The sequence below is a fragment of the Cygnus atratus genome, chromosome 9 (assembly GCF_013377495.2).
Source record: "Cygnus atratus isolate AKBS03 ecotype Queensland, Australia chromosome 9, CAtr_DNAZoo_HiC_assembly, whole genome shotgun sequence".
In the NCBI taxonomy this organism is placed as follows: Eukaryota; Metazoa; Chordata; class Aves; order Anseriformes; family Anatidae; genus Cygnus; species Cygnus atratus.
Window position 1 is genome coordinate 6,517,353 of NC_066370.1, and position 12,447 is coordinate 6,529,799.

At 46.5% G+C, this 12,447-nt stretch overlaps 1 protein-coding gene across 7 annotated transcripts in view; it reads left to right on the forward strand.

Moving 5' to 3' along the window:
* Positions 1 to 489: 489 nt before the first annotated feature.
* SPSB4 (splA/ryanodine receptor domain and SOCS box containing 4) overlaps positions 490 to 12,447 on the forward strand; it is a 93,217-nt gene continuing 81,259 nt past the window's right edge. For 4 of the 7 annotated variants that reach the window (XR_004778278.2, XM_035544684.2, XM_050712551.1 and 1 more), the window contains exon 1: positions 2,171 to 2,382. The gene's annotated coding sequence lies outside the window, so the exon portion shown is untranslated. Of the gene's footprint in view, positions 1,713 to 2,170; positions 2,383 to 2,664; positions 3,321 to 12,447 lie in introns of those variants that run through there. The other 3 variants (XM_035544681.2, XM_035544683.2, XM_035544682.2) reach the window with 3 other exon arrangements.

A 12,447-nucleotide genomic window follows, 5' to 3' on the forward strand; every position in this document is an offset into this window, starting at 1 on the left:
GGTAATGTCAGTAAGGCACGATGTTTATGGCACACTCTGGATCCTGTCCTTTGTGCCGCGCAGCTCCAGGAACTGCACCAAAGGGTTGATTTTGTTGATTTTATGCTTCACAGAGTTTATCTTGAAAGGTTCATAATGCTGTTATACAAACCCGTGCCTCCTCTTCTCCTCCCCGTTACTGTATGAGATCAGCTCAAAAGAACCTGCCATGCCTATACTGTGTTCTAACTCTTGTTAGTATTTTAAAATGTGATTATTTCCTATTGTTTTAATGAACCTTGTGGAGAGGTGTATATATACATTCTTGTCTGTATACAAGTAGCACATTCTAGCCTTCATTAATCAGAATGACACTTTCTCCACCCTCAATTGTTTTCACATTTACACATGAAGTGTGTTCCCAAACTCGGTTCTGCCCGACTGAACTTTTCATTGTTCAATTTTCAGACCTAGGTGTCTAAAGCTAGCTGGAAAGATACAAAAGTTGACTTCTAATGTGATTTCTTTAATCTCCTTTTGTAGAATTAGTATTCCAAACTACGTAGAAAGACGTTCCAAGTTTGCTTTTTGCATTGAGCTTGGCACAGACGCGAAGGACCGCATCCCATCTTACGCTGAAAAACTTACTGCTAACTGCCAAAAAAAGTGTTAGGAGACACTGCTGCACTGAGGAAGTGTTTAAGAGAAATAAGTCTGTAAAAATCTGAGGAGAAGAAAGCAAAACATTCATCCAGGCACAGGCTTGCCCCCCTTACAAACATAGCCCATTCTCGGGCTTCTCTCCCACGTGATAGCCATGGAGTAGCTGTTAGCTGCTACTTAAATCCAAGAGAAGCGTGGGATTTAGATTCAGTAACTTGACCACTAGGAAAGAAGAGCGAAGACTACATGTTCCAAGATTTCCAACCACGTGTATGTAAACCAGAGCAAGACTGCCTGAGGGTATGTGAAGCAGTAGAAAGCCTTTCCTAGGCTTAAGGAACTTTGGAACATACAGAAAAGTCACATCCATCCTTTCTTTTCTGTTTAACGTACAGGATGTGTTGGTGTTATCCCAACACATCCTGTCAGTGCTTTTCCCGCCCCTGGCGCTCGTGTGAAGCACCTGGTTATTTTACCTACAGCTTGCACTGAGGGTATCTTGACTGAAGGCTCACAGAATTTGCAGCTCTAAGGACTGAGAGAATCTCCTCAGCATTTTTTATGGTGTAGGCATGGATGTTTCTCCTGTCCTGTCCAGTTTCTTGAACTTGATAAAGTCTGAAGACTTCAGTAAATCAAAAATAGTGTAGAAGTAAGTATCACCATGAAAGCTGAGATAAAATATTCTTGCCCTCTCCATCCCCATAAGTACAGAGCACAGAGTACTAGAACTTGAGGAGAAATACGAATGGAGAAAAACTAAGTTCTTCACCTCTGTAAGCTTTCACTGTCTCATCCCACAAAGACAGCTATTTTATGTCACCTTTAAGGAGCGCTGTAAAGTCTCTGTGAGAGGTTAATCTTCGCAGCTCCCCTCCCCGTGATTAATCTCGTTTTGGGGCGGGATGGCACGAGTAGAGGCAGAGGCTGAAAGGAGAGGGCTGGGGCGACGAACTCGGTGCTGGGTGTGCGAGAGAAAACGCAGCATCCCTGTGAACCTGCCATGCCGTTCCCGGCGCCGGAGGCTGCAGAAGCAGAGCTGACCAGGATTAGAAAGCGCTGGGTCCCAGGTTAGCACTGCCGCCCTTACCGAGCAGGGCTGGAAGCGCCCGCCGTGCCTGGGGCTCGGAGCTCACCTGCGAGCCCGCCTCGGCTCTTGGCAGCCGGCAGCGGAGCGGGAGCCCCGGCGGCGGCTCGTCAGCCCCGGGACGACGAAGACAGCGCCGGCTGCCGGCTCGGCCCCGGCCCCGGCCCCGGCCCTCCGCCAGCCCCGGGGGCCGGGCCGGGCCGGGGAAGGGGCGTCGCCTCCCTTGGCGGCTCCCCCGGCCCTTTGGAGTCGCGGCCCGGCGCCGCCATGAGCTCGGCTGCGTCGCCTGTGGCGGGGGGGCAAGGCGCGCCCCGGCTGCGCCGCCTCAGGCTGCCGCCGGCCGGGCGGGCGGCGCTCGGGGGACGGTAGCGGCCGACAGCCGCCTCCCCGGGCACCGGGCACCGGGCGGGGCTCCCGGGCGGCCCGGCCCGGCCCTGCCGAGCAGAGCCGAGCCCCGGCTCCAATCCCCCGGGCGCCTCCGTGCCGGGGCCGCGGCTCTGGCAGCGCCCGGCCCGGCTGTCCCCGGTCCCCCCCCCGGCCCCGTCCCTCCCCGCCTCCCGGCGGCGGTTCCCCTTTCTGCGCTCCGCTCCCGCTGTGCCGTGCCGTGCTCGCCGGGCTCGCCCTCCTGCGCCGTGCCCCCGATGTGTCTGGCGGTAAGTTTGGGGCCTCCCGGGCGCGGCGGTTCCGCGGTTCCGGGCACGGAGAGCGCCCGGGGATGGGGTGCTTCTCCCAGCCGTGCTGCTGGGCGGAGAAGTGCCTTTCCGAAGTGTTTTCTAGCGTAACGTTTTGAGAAAGAAATTACTTTCCTGAGCCGTGAAGGAGAATTATTGCTAGACGCTGGATTAGCTGAAGACTTACGTCTCCTATAAACTGAGTTTATTTGTCTTTGCGCTGCTGAACGCGAGCCCTCCCGCCCGAGGACGCCGCAGGCTGGTATTTGCAGGGCTTGCTCAGGGCTTTGTGGGGCAGCAGAAAGCAGCCCTCGGTGCAGCCGCTCGGACGGATCCGAAATACAAAGCTAGCTTCTCAGCAAAGCTAGGAGCCAGCCCTGAGTTTATGCGTGAGGTTCGAGCTTCAACAAAGGAGGGCATTGCCCGAGTTTGCCCTCATCTCACTTCTGCAAACTCCCGGCGAGGCTGCCGGGTGCGCGGCTCCCCGCAGCGGTGCCCGGGCCGCGGGGCTGCGCTGTGCTCGCCCCATTCGTTCCTCGGGAGAGCGCTGGGGTGTCGGGGGAGGCTGCTGGGGCTCCTCCATGCTGCCAGCGAGTCCTCTCCTCTTTGTGTTCGGGACTTGCCGCGCAGAGTGCTACGGGGGAAAGCGTCCTGTGTGCGGAGACAGCCGGCTATCGCTTCGGTCACTGGCTGGACGTTGGCTACATCCCTTCCATGCTGAAGTTGTAGCTGATATTTTCACAGCGTTCCGTTTGCCTTCGGTGACAGAAACAATCCCTGATAAGCTGTCTCCTCCTTGGAGAGACCTTATCCCCCAGGGAGAAACCAGCCCCGCAGTGTCACTCTTCACGCTTGCGGCTGGAACCTGCCTAGCTTTGCAGAGCTGTTTCAAGGGATGCTACCTTTTTAATGTTGTTTCTGTAAGTAAAACAGCCCGTCAGGGGCGTGAATATCAAATTGCTGTTACATTATTTGGGGCTGCTGACAGAATAATGCCAGATGCCATAAGTTCTCTTAACAACAAGTGGGAAGTTTTATAACTGACATTGGGAAGAGAAGCGTGGGTTTCCTGGTAGCTAATATGCCTCAGTGTCCTGCTGCCGTCTGGGGATGACCTTGGGCGACCGTCCTGTGCCTCAGTGTCTGCCAGGGCTCTGCCACATCCCTGCCTCACAAGAGGACAGAACTTTACAGCTCTGGGTCCTGCTGAGGCCCTCCCATGGCTCTACGAGTGCGGAGTGGCACTGCTGGGCTGGAGAGCCCTGGGCTCACAGTGATCCCACCTCTGGCCCCAGCATGCTCCCTGGGCTTCTGTTTGACTTTGCAAGTGCCGTCTAAGCCATCTTAGAAACACCAGGCTTTATATTCAACAGGCTTTGAATATATAAAGCCTTGGGGCTTTGGTATAATCAAGTGATGCTGCCTTTTTGCAAGTAGCCCTTCAGAGTTGTGAGGGTTTTGCCTGTTTGGTTGTGTTGTTTTTTTGTTGTTGCATAGAGGCACCAAAAAACGACCAAACAAAAAAACAGTGAAGTGCTGTTGAAATATCTTGATTCCTAAAAGAAATGGAACTGGTGATTTTTGGTTTGGCCAAATTACAGTCACCTTTATGACTCGTGTTTTGTGCAGCATAGGAATTTCTGAGTGATGGGCCGTCTCTCCTGTGACTCCCCATGCAGCAGCTCATTAACTTGTCAGGCTTCGTTGTTGCTGTGTAAACTTCTGTAATGGATTTTCCATGTACCAAGAAAAATCGAGCAAGCTATTTTTGTCTCGTTTTCCTTTACAATCACCATTTGCCCCTTGTCTGTGGATAGGTCACTGTCCTCTTTCTGGGGGGAAGGCAAATACTTTTCCCAGTGGAACTCAGTGCCATATTCCAGAGCGATGTGCGATGGTTACTTTGTGTGTGTGGGGTTGTTGTTGTTTTAGTTCAGATGTTCAGAGACTTATCCTCTGGGGAGCCTTTTTGCTTATGCGTTTGACGCATAATGGCAGCAATTGAAGAGGAAAGCAGAATGTGGTTTTCTGAGACATTGTTTATTAAAAATACTTGATTAAAGTGATGAGCAGCAGTGTGTTACATACCCAGCTGTCCTATCCTCATAATTCTTCCTGGCCAAGAAGAGAGTGGAAAGAAGCTGGAGGGATGCCTTTACTGGGCTAAAGGTTTGTAAGTCAGGTTGCATTTTGGCTGTTCACTACTGCTCACTGACATCCTTTACTCGCATTTTTGCGCTGTGGCAACATTGCTGCAGTGCAAATTTGAGGCATTCAGAGTGCTTCCAGGCGCCGTACATCCCAGCTTGAATGATGGTAATGTATAGCAGCATTGCTATTCGCTTCCATTTCTTCCCTTAGCCAGCGAGGATAAATGCACTCTTAATAGAATATACACATAAAGGAAATCTAGATGGATTTTCATTTTAGCGGGTTCACCAGGATGGAGGTTTGATGTAAATGTTGCTGGACTTCCTAAGGCCTGGCTGAAGGCCAAAGGTGGTGGAGAGGAGCGCTGGCTGGTATTGCAGCAGTGCTTGCCATCCTGGTGGGCAGGGCTGGCCTTGTGTCTCGAGCTGCGAAGGGCTCCGTGCTGGAGGAGCTCTGTTCAGAGTGGCACAGCTAATTTTATTTATTCTCACTGGGCTGTGGTAATGCAGTGCACAACTCGAGGCTAATGGAAATGTAGGCCACACGTGTTGTCCTGGGGTCTTAAAGTATTTATTAAGCCGGTATAGATCCGTTTTCTGTGATGAAAGCAATGTTTAAGGCTGCCCATTGAATAGCTAACCACATTTTTTTAAGTCAAAACTCAATGTAAAGTTGCTCTGCGTAGCTAAATATTTGCTGATAATTCTGTAAATTACTATTGTTGGACTTACTGTTTGAAAATAAACATGTGCTGTGGACTGAAACTTGTCAGACCAGATAGCTACCTCGCCCACATGTATTTTTCATGGGATTGTGTACATGCTGGTGAACGTGCATTGCTCCCTGCAACACGCACATCCTTCAGGGATGGCTTTTCCAAAATGCAGTTTAGGTTACTGAGAACTCTGGCTAATGTACAGCATGCTGTAGGATAAGATGTTAAGGTATCATGCACTTCTTGGAAGAGTTGTTCATGCCTTTAAGCTTTTTTACTTCACTCAGCTTATGTTTTTGTGGGAGTTGTTTGTTTGGGATGTTTTGCTTATCTGCTTTGCAAAGTTGCCTCTGGTTCACTGATGTAGTTGGTAGACCAGGTCCTGCAAACACACTAGGGTGTACTCGCCTACGTTCTGCATGAATTCAGAGTTTCGTAATAACTAACAATCAACTGTTGCCATTTACTTTGAGAAAGCTTTTCCTATTACACTGTTCAAGCTACTGCTGAAAGCAGACAGTTGTATGCATGACCTGCACGCTCTCCACCGTACATGTAGTTGGAATGGTAGGTGCTCTTTGAATTCTGTTTTGAGCTGATGTCCAGCATGATGTCAGGAAATGCCTTTGTTTTGCTTTAGCTATTTGTACTGCTTCATAGCCCGCAGTCCTTTAGATTGCACGGTGATAAATTTATTATTTTTTTTATTTTATTTATGGAAAACTGACAGATAATCAGTAGTTTCTACTAGCTATCAAGGAAATATCCTTGCCCTTAAGAGTCTTTATTTTAAAGCAAAGTTTAAAGAAAACAGGGATGTCCCAGCAGCATGGAAAACTACATTAGACAGGACAAGAAGAAATGCATTTGATGTGGCAATGCTGTGTAACAGAGCACGTGACTTCGGGCTAAGAACTGCTGTTGGAATTTGATTGGCAATATTTGCTTTAAAGCTAATGGCTATACTTTAGCTACCTCTGCCCTACTAAAGACTGGGCCTGCCCATCGACAGGGTTGGGAAGAGGTCAGGTCTTTCCTTCCTTTGGCTGCTTTTGGACCACAGATGGAGAAGTGACAGATTTAAATATGTCCTACTTAAATCTGTGTGTGTATATATGTGTATATGTACATAGATATCTATTTATATATATGTGTAATATACATGTGTGTACGTGCCTTTTTTTTTTTAAGGGATGTCATCTTTGCCTCAGAGGTGAACGCAGTGCACCCTACCTGCTCTCTTCCTTAGTAAGAGGTAGGGTGCCTAGCCTAAGCATGGGTGCTCAGCTTTAACCTAAATCTGTTCACAATGAAGTCACTTGAATTTAAACTAGCGCTGAACAACATCTTGTGCAGCTGTATTTCCTTCTCTCTGCTTATTTTGCATATCTTTGGGTTGGACACCATAGGCTAATCCTGCTCACTATTGGTGGCAGATGAAGGGTATGACTGTCGCGCTACAAAGCGAGGGTGACTTAGCAACTTTATCTTTGAGGATTTGTCAGCGGCTGAAGTGACAAGTTAGCTCTGGTGTACAGCACAGAATGGGGCAGTGTATGAAATCCATCTTTGAGCTGACTCCAAGCTAATTCTTTCAGAGCCATACAGCAGGTTCTGAAGTTGTTTGCTTTCTTGTGCATTTCCAAAAGCTAGTTCCAACTAGCTAACACCAACTTTCCTGTTTATCACCAAAGTCTCGAATGCACTTGTGTGCTGTCAGGCTGGGTAATCCCTTTCCACGTTAACAATTCCCAAGGAAGATCTCCCCAAAGGGATTTTGGGAGATTCCCCACCTTTATGATAGGTCCATGTCCTGGGATGTAACCAGGGTCCAGGCTGTTCTAGCTCTGTCTTCTGCAACTTCCTTCGTAGGGTACCTGCTGAGCTTTCTCAGCAGCTAGGTGCACTAGAAAGCCTGAAACTTTTCTGTCTTAAGTCTGTGAAAAAGGGTTGTAATGAGGACATTTGGCTTGGACTTTGCTATTGCCATTTCCTTGGCTTTCAGTGTTATTGGTTTCTGGCACTGCTGACATCTGGGTAATATTAATTGTGATAGTCTCGCTTCTAATTCAGAGTGTACTGATCAGTCACTAAATATTTATATAGTCCTTGTTTTTGAAGTTGCAAGATAAAAAGGGTGTGTTTTCTATCATCTTTCCTATTCAAAAGCAAATAATGCGTGAAGCTGCTGATTATTTAAAATGATCAAAATATCAAAACAAGAATTTCCTTTGTACTTTGGTCAGTGCTGACATAACTGTTTCCAGTAGTCTAAAAAAATCTTGTGTGTAGTTCATTGATGACTTGTGTAGACTAAGATTCAGTGTTGGAAGTGCAGTGATCATCTACCAAAGATGTGAGAATGTGCTCAGGAAGGATTTGTTACAACATGTATCATATCTTATCCTTTGAGGCTTAAATATAACAAGAGATATTAAACAAGCATGAGCATGAGACCTGGAATACATACTGGTTATTCCTAAGTTTCTTAACATTCATATTAATAGTATCTGAAGCAAAGCGTGTGGGTGGCAAGAAGGAAGGGGAGAGGAGCTGCCTGTGCAACCAGTCTCTCAGCAGCTTTGGAGTGAAGTGTGGCGGTAGCAGGAGGGAAGGGAAAGGAACCATCAACAGCACAAGTTCTTGGATGTGCATATAGAGAAAAGTCGATTAATTCACGTTCAGTACGTACTAAGCCGTACTATTAATCAGCATTTAAAAATGAAATGGGGAATGAAAACAGATCTCAGGGGCAAGGCACATGTGTGAAATTATCAGTTGCTGCGGGATACTTGTGTGATGCTCGAACTCCATCCCGTGAGGCTCAGGAGTGGCGTGGCAGCGTGCCTTCCCTTGCCTGCTGGAGTGCTGGGAAGAGAGAAGGTGCCTGAGATTGCTGCCTTGAATTCATGTCTAGGGGTAGAGTGGTCTTTGATTTTACAGTTGTGTTTTTTTTTTTTTTCCCAGCGAGCCATCTACACCATTGATAATTGGCTTTTGTGCCCTACCCTTAGACTCTGTAACAAGAATTAACAGTTACTCACTTGTACTTACCTCATTTTAGCAAAGTTGAATGAAAGTGCAAGAGAAGAAGAAATCCATACATGCCAGGACATCACAGTTTGACTGCTGGAAGAAAACACCAAAGGGAAATTCAAGCTGAACTGTATTGACACTCCAGGGACATGAGACTGACTGATCTGGCTTTTACTTCTGTACTCCATCTACATTCTGCTAATTGAGGAGGCTGGAGCAGGAAGTCCTAATGAAGACAGAAGCCAACCCATTCCCTTTGCTCCATTTATTTTTAGATTGTATTTTTTCTCATGGTGAAATAGCTTGGAACTCAGGGGAGCTGTGCCCAAGGTGGGTAAGAAATGTCACTTAGTAGTGAGCGCAGACTGATGTGTAATTATTCGGGAGATGAGGAGAGACTATTTCTCTTTCCCTGCAGCTAGAGATTGCTGAGATTGATTGACTGTTGGTGTAGCATACTACAGTGTGCTCTTCCAATGCGTGGAGGTCTGTCTACTCCTGCTTCTGCAAATGAAGATAGTGAATTAATGCAGAAGTGTGTGTGTGTATATATATATATATATATATATATATACACACATAGATATTAATGTTAGGTGTTAGAAAGTGTGGGAAGTATGCTGCCTAGGTCTGGCATATAAATGTAGATGTCTGAATTAGTAATGCAGGAACCGTAGTAGTGAGTGTAGCAAGTAGCTCAGTTTGCCGGGAGCACTGATGGCAGTATAGACAACTTGGGTACTGTTGTGGTTTAACCCGGCCGGCAGCCAAACACCACACAGCCGTTCACTCACCCTCCCCCCTCCCTCTCTGGGATGGGGGAGAGAAACGGGAAAGTGAAGCCTGTGAGTTGAGATAAAGACAGTTTATTAAGACAGGAAAATAATAATAACAATAGTAATAATAATGATAATAGTATTAATAGTAATAACATGTACGAAACAAGTGATGCACAATGCAATTGCTCACCACCCGCTGACCGATGCCCAGCCTATCCCTGAGCAGCTGCCCCCCCCACCCCGGCTAGCCACCCCTATATATTGTTCAGCATGACGTCAGATGGTATGGAATACCCCTTTGGCCAGTTTGGGTCAGCTGTCCTGGGTCTGTCCCCTCCCAACTCCTGCTGCAACCCCAGCCTGCTCGCTAGCAGGACAGAGCGAGAAGCTGAAAAGTCCTTGGCTTGGTGTAAGCACTGCTCTGCAACAATTAAAACATCAGCGTGTTATCAGCACTCTTCTCATCCTAATCCAAAACATAGCACCCTGCCAGCTACTAGGAGGAAAATTAACTCTGTCCTAACTGAAACCAGGACAGGTACTTACTGTGTAGGCATCCAAACTGTGCAGAGCAGGCTCTGTTTACACCCATTATGAAAAATGCGGGAGGGATGCTTCCTCTGGAGATCCTTACACCAAGGCGTGACTGACATCTAGTATTACTTTCTTCACAGAGTTCCCACATAAGTGGCCCTCACAAGGGATGCTCTGCTTGTTCTTTTTTTGAGCTGAATATTTGTATGTGGTCATTATTGCTTCCACAGCTGTTTTCTATTTTGTTTCAAAATGTTGCATTGAAGGATAAAGCAGTTTGGCAGGACCTAAACCCCCTTGCGTTTCCCCTCGTCCTCAGATATCAGGGCGTCTGGGGGTGCCTGGGCTTGGATTCTGAGTGATGCCCAGTTCAGCTGTAAAGTCCAATTGCATTCAATATATTGAATTACCATGATCATGGCTGCACAGTAGAGCAATACACCTTTAGTCTAGTAGATTAATGACTGGTGTAGTTTGTCAAAGCAACAGGAGTATAGGTTCTTTTGGGTTGTCGGTGATAAATACACTTTCTGCAAAGCACATGCAAATACCATGAATATGACTAATGCAACCAACTACATGTAAGTTAACTTATGAAACAACTCTATAGAGACAGGTTTCCTGGGGAAGCGCTCAGTATAACTGAGGGTTTGGATCTCACCCAAGAGGCATCCCTGTGGGGGAAGTGACGTTCAGCCCTTTGGCTGATCCCAGAAGTTAGCCGTGTCCTTCCGACTTGCCTGCAATGGCATCTTCCCTAACATTTTTTCTCTCTTGAGCTGTTTTTATGCTATTTTCTTACTTCTAGGTGAAGCTTGAGTGACTGTAGTCATACGTATCTTCGTTATGATTGGTGTAAAATTTTCTTGGTTTTGCTTTAAAGGTATAGGCTCAGAGAAATGCAGAGCGAATGCTCAGCAAGGGTTGGTTGCATCTTGGAGGCCGGTAGCCTTTGGGATGGAGGTTTGTTTGGCATCATAATGAGATTATCATGAGCAAAGTTCACCCAGAGGTCATGTTTTGTTTACCAGTTTGGCTCAGGGCTGGCCATGCAGCCTATCAGTCCCATAGTACCGTCAGGTTCCCCATCCCTGTGGAGATACCACAGAGCCTGGCCACGGGGTCTTCACTCCGCTCCACCCTCCGTGCTATTTCTCTGAAAGCCAACACACCAACCTCCCCTGGTGTTGCCAGCACCTAAGGTTGCAGGTTATGTTGCCAAGGGGACTATCATGGAGCACATTCCTTGCATATCTGCTGCATCTCACCCTGGAAGTTTCCTCAGCCTTGAACCTTCTCTTAAGATGTGGACATATCGTTAGTCTCAATAAGTCACCTCCAGCAATTATTCCACACCAAAGTGGTAAGAAATGTGGTATGTCAGAATCAAAGCTGAGCCTAATGGTCTGTTGTAGAAATACAATTGTAAGGGAAAATTCAAGCAGTTGCTGTATGACAGAAAAGATGTGTGGGTTGATGAGCTTAGTAGAATTCAGTTCTTGCATTTAGGTCTGTTATAGTGCAAGAAGATATTTTTTATTGTATGTAATAATTAGCTTTTGAAATGAAGGGGATTATCTTTCAGTTTAATCACTCTGCCTTAATAGCAGGGGGAGAAAAATTATTGTTTTGTAAGACTTTCAGCTCTGTTCTCAGTGTTTTCTAGAATGACATTTTAATTGAATTCTATATTTATGGTACTGATAATTGTCGTTCTTGTGGCTTCCTACCTGTTCCTCACCATATACTAAGCAGCTGTATTTTTAAAGATTGTAAGTTTCTGTTCTGCTCATCCTCCCAAACAAATATTATTTCTTTTTGTGTGTGAGGAAATTATTACTTTCATTCGTTATTTTTAATGTATAACTCTAACATTCAGCTACACTTCTCTTGTTAACACAAAGCATTATATAGTTGCTTCATATCCAGTACATGAATAGCTTGTAAATAAATAACAAAAGTAACTTTAAATTTCATGTCTGTACTTAGCAAAACTAATAGATGGTAGTCAGCCTAATGGCTGATGATAGATTGTGCTGTGCCAGCAGGACAGCTTGCGCCCAGGAAGAGTAACACAAGATCAGGAATGGCTAGAGAATAGTTGGTGAATTTGGTGCTTTTTTAATTCCTTCAATTAACCTGATTAAGCAGCTTAGCTTAAATGAGCAGAATGTGGGGGTTGGAAGTTCTCCCATGTAGTATTTCCCCCCCTGCCTTAGGAATTAATTCCTTTAATGTTTTGTCTGTATAAAGCAGGCAGCCTTGGTTGCTTCAGTGGCTTGCACAGACATGAGACACCGTATGCTTAGTATGAGAGGCACACACAGGCTTATTTTCCTCTGCAATTGGATCTAGGCAGAAGTCATAAATCGTAGTGATTTCTGCACAGTGCAGTTGAATGGAGACTGACTACCCTATTTTATTAATATTGAAAGTTCACTCTGCTTATATCACTATTAATTCTTCCTCAGAAAAGAATGTGCTGTTTTTTTCCTTTGCCTTTTGCTCAGCTTCAGAGATGTGTTTTGCAGGGCAAGATTAGCTCCAAATGCCATCCTCTGGTACCTGAGCTGGTTTGTCAGTGTATCTGTGGCAGAGCCTCGCCAAAGCATTGACTGAGAAGATTTTGGACATAGGCTTCTTTGTTCAAGAACATTTTGTGCTGTCTTCCAGCTATAGCATTTGAAGCTGTGTGTTCTCATTGCTCTTGGATGTCTGTGTTGGCTGCAGCTGTGGCATAGTTCAGCAGATATTTTTCCTCCTACACTTGCCAGCCCATTGCCTGCCTCCTCTTTTGTTCTTCCGACCCCTGTTTCAGGGCAGCGGTTCCCA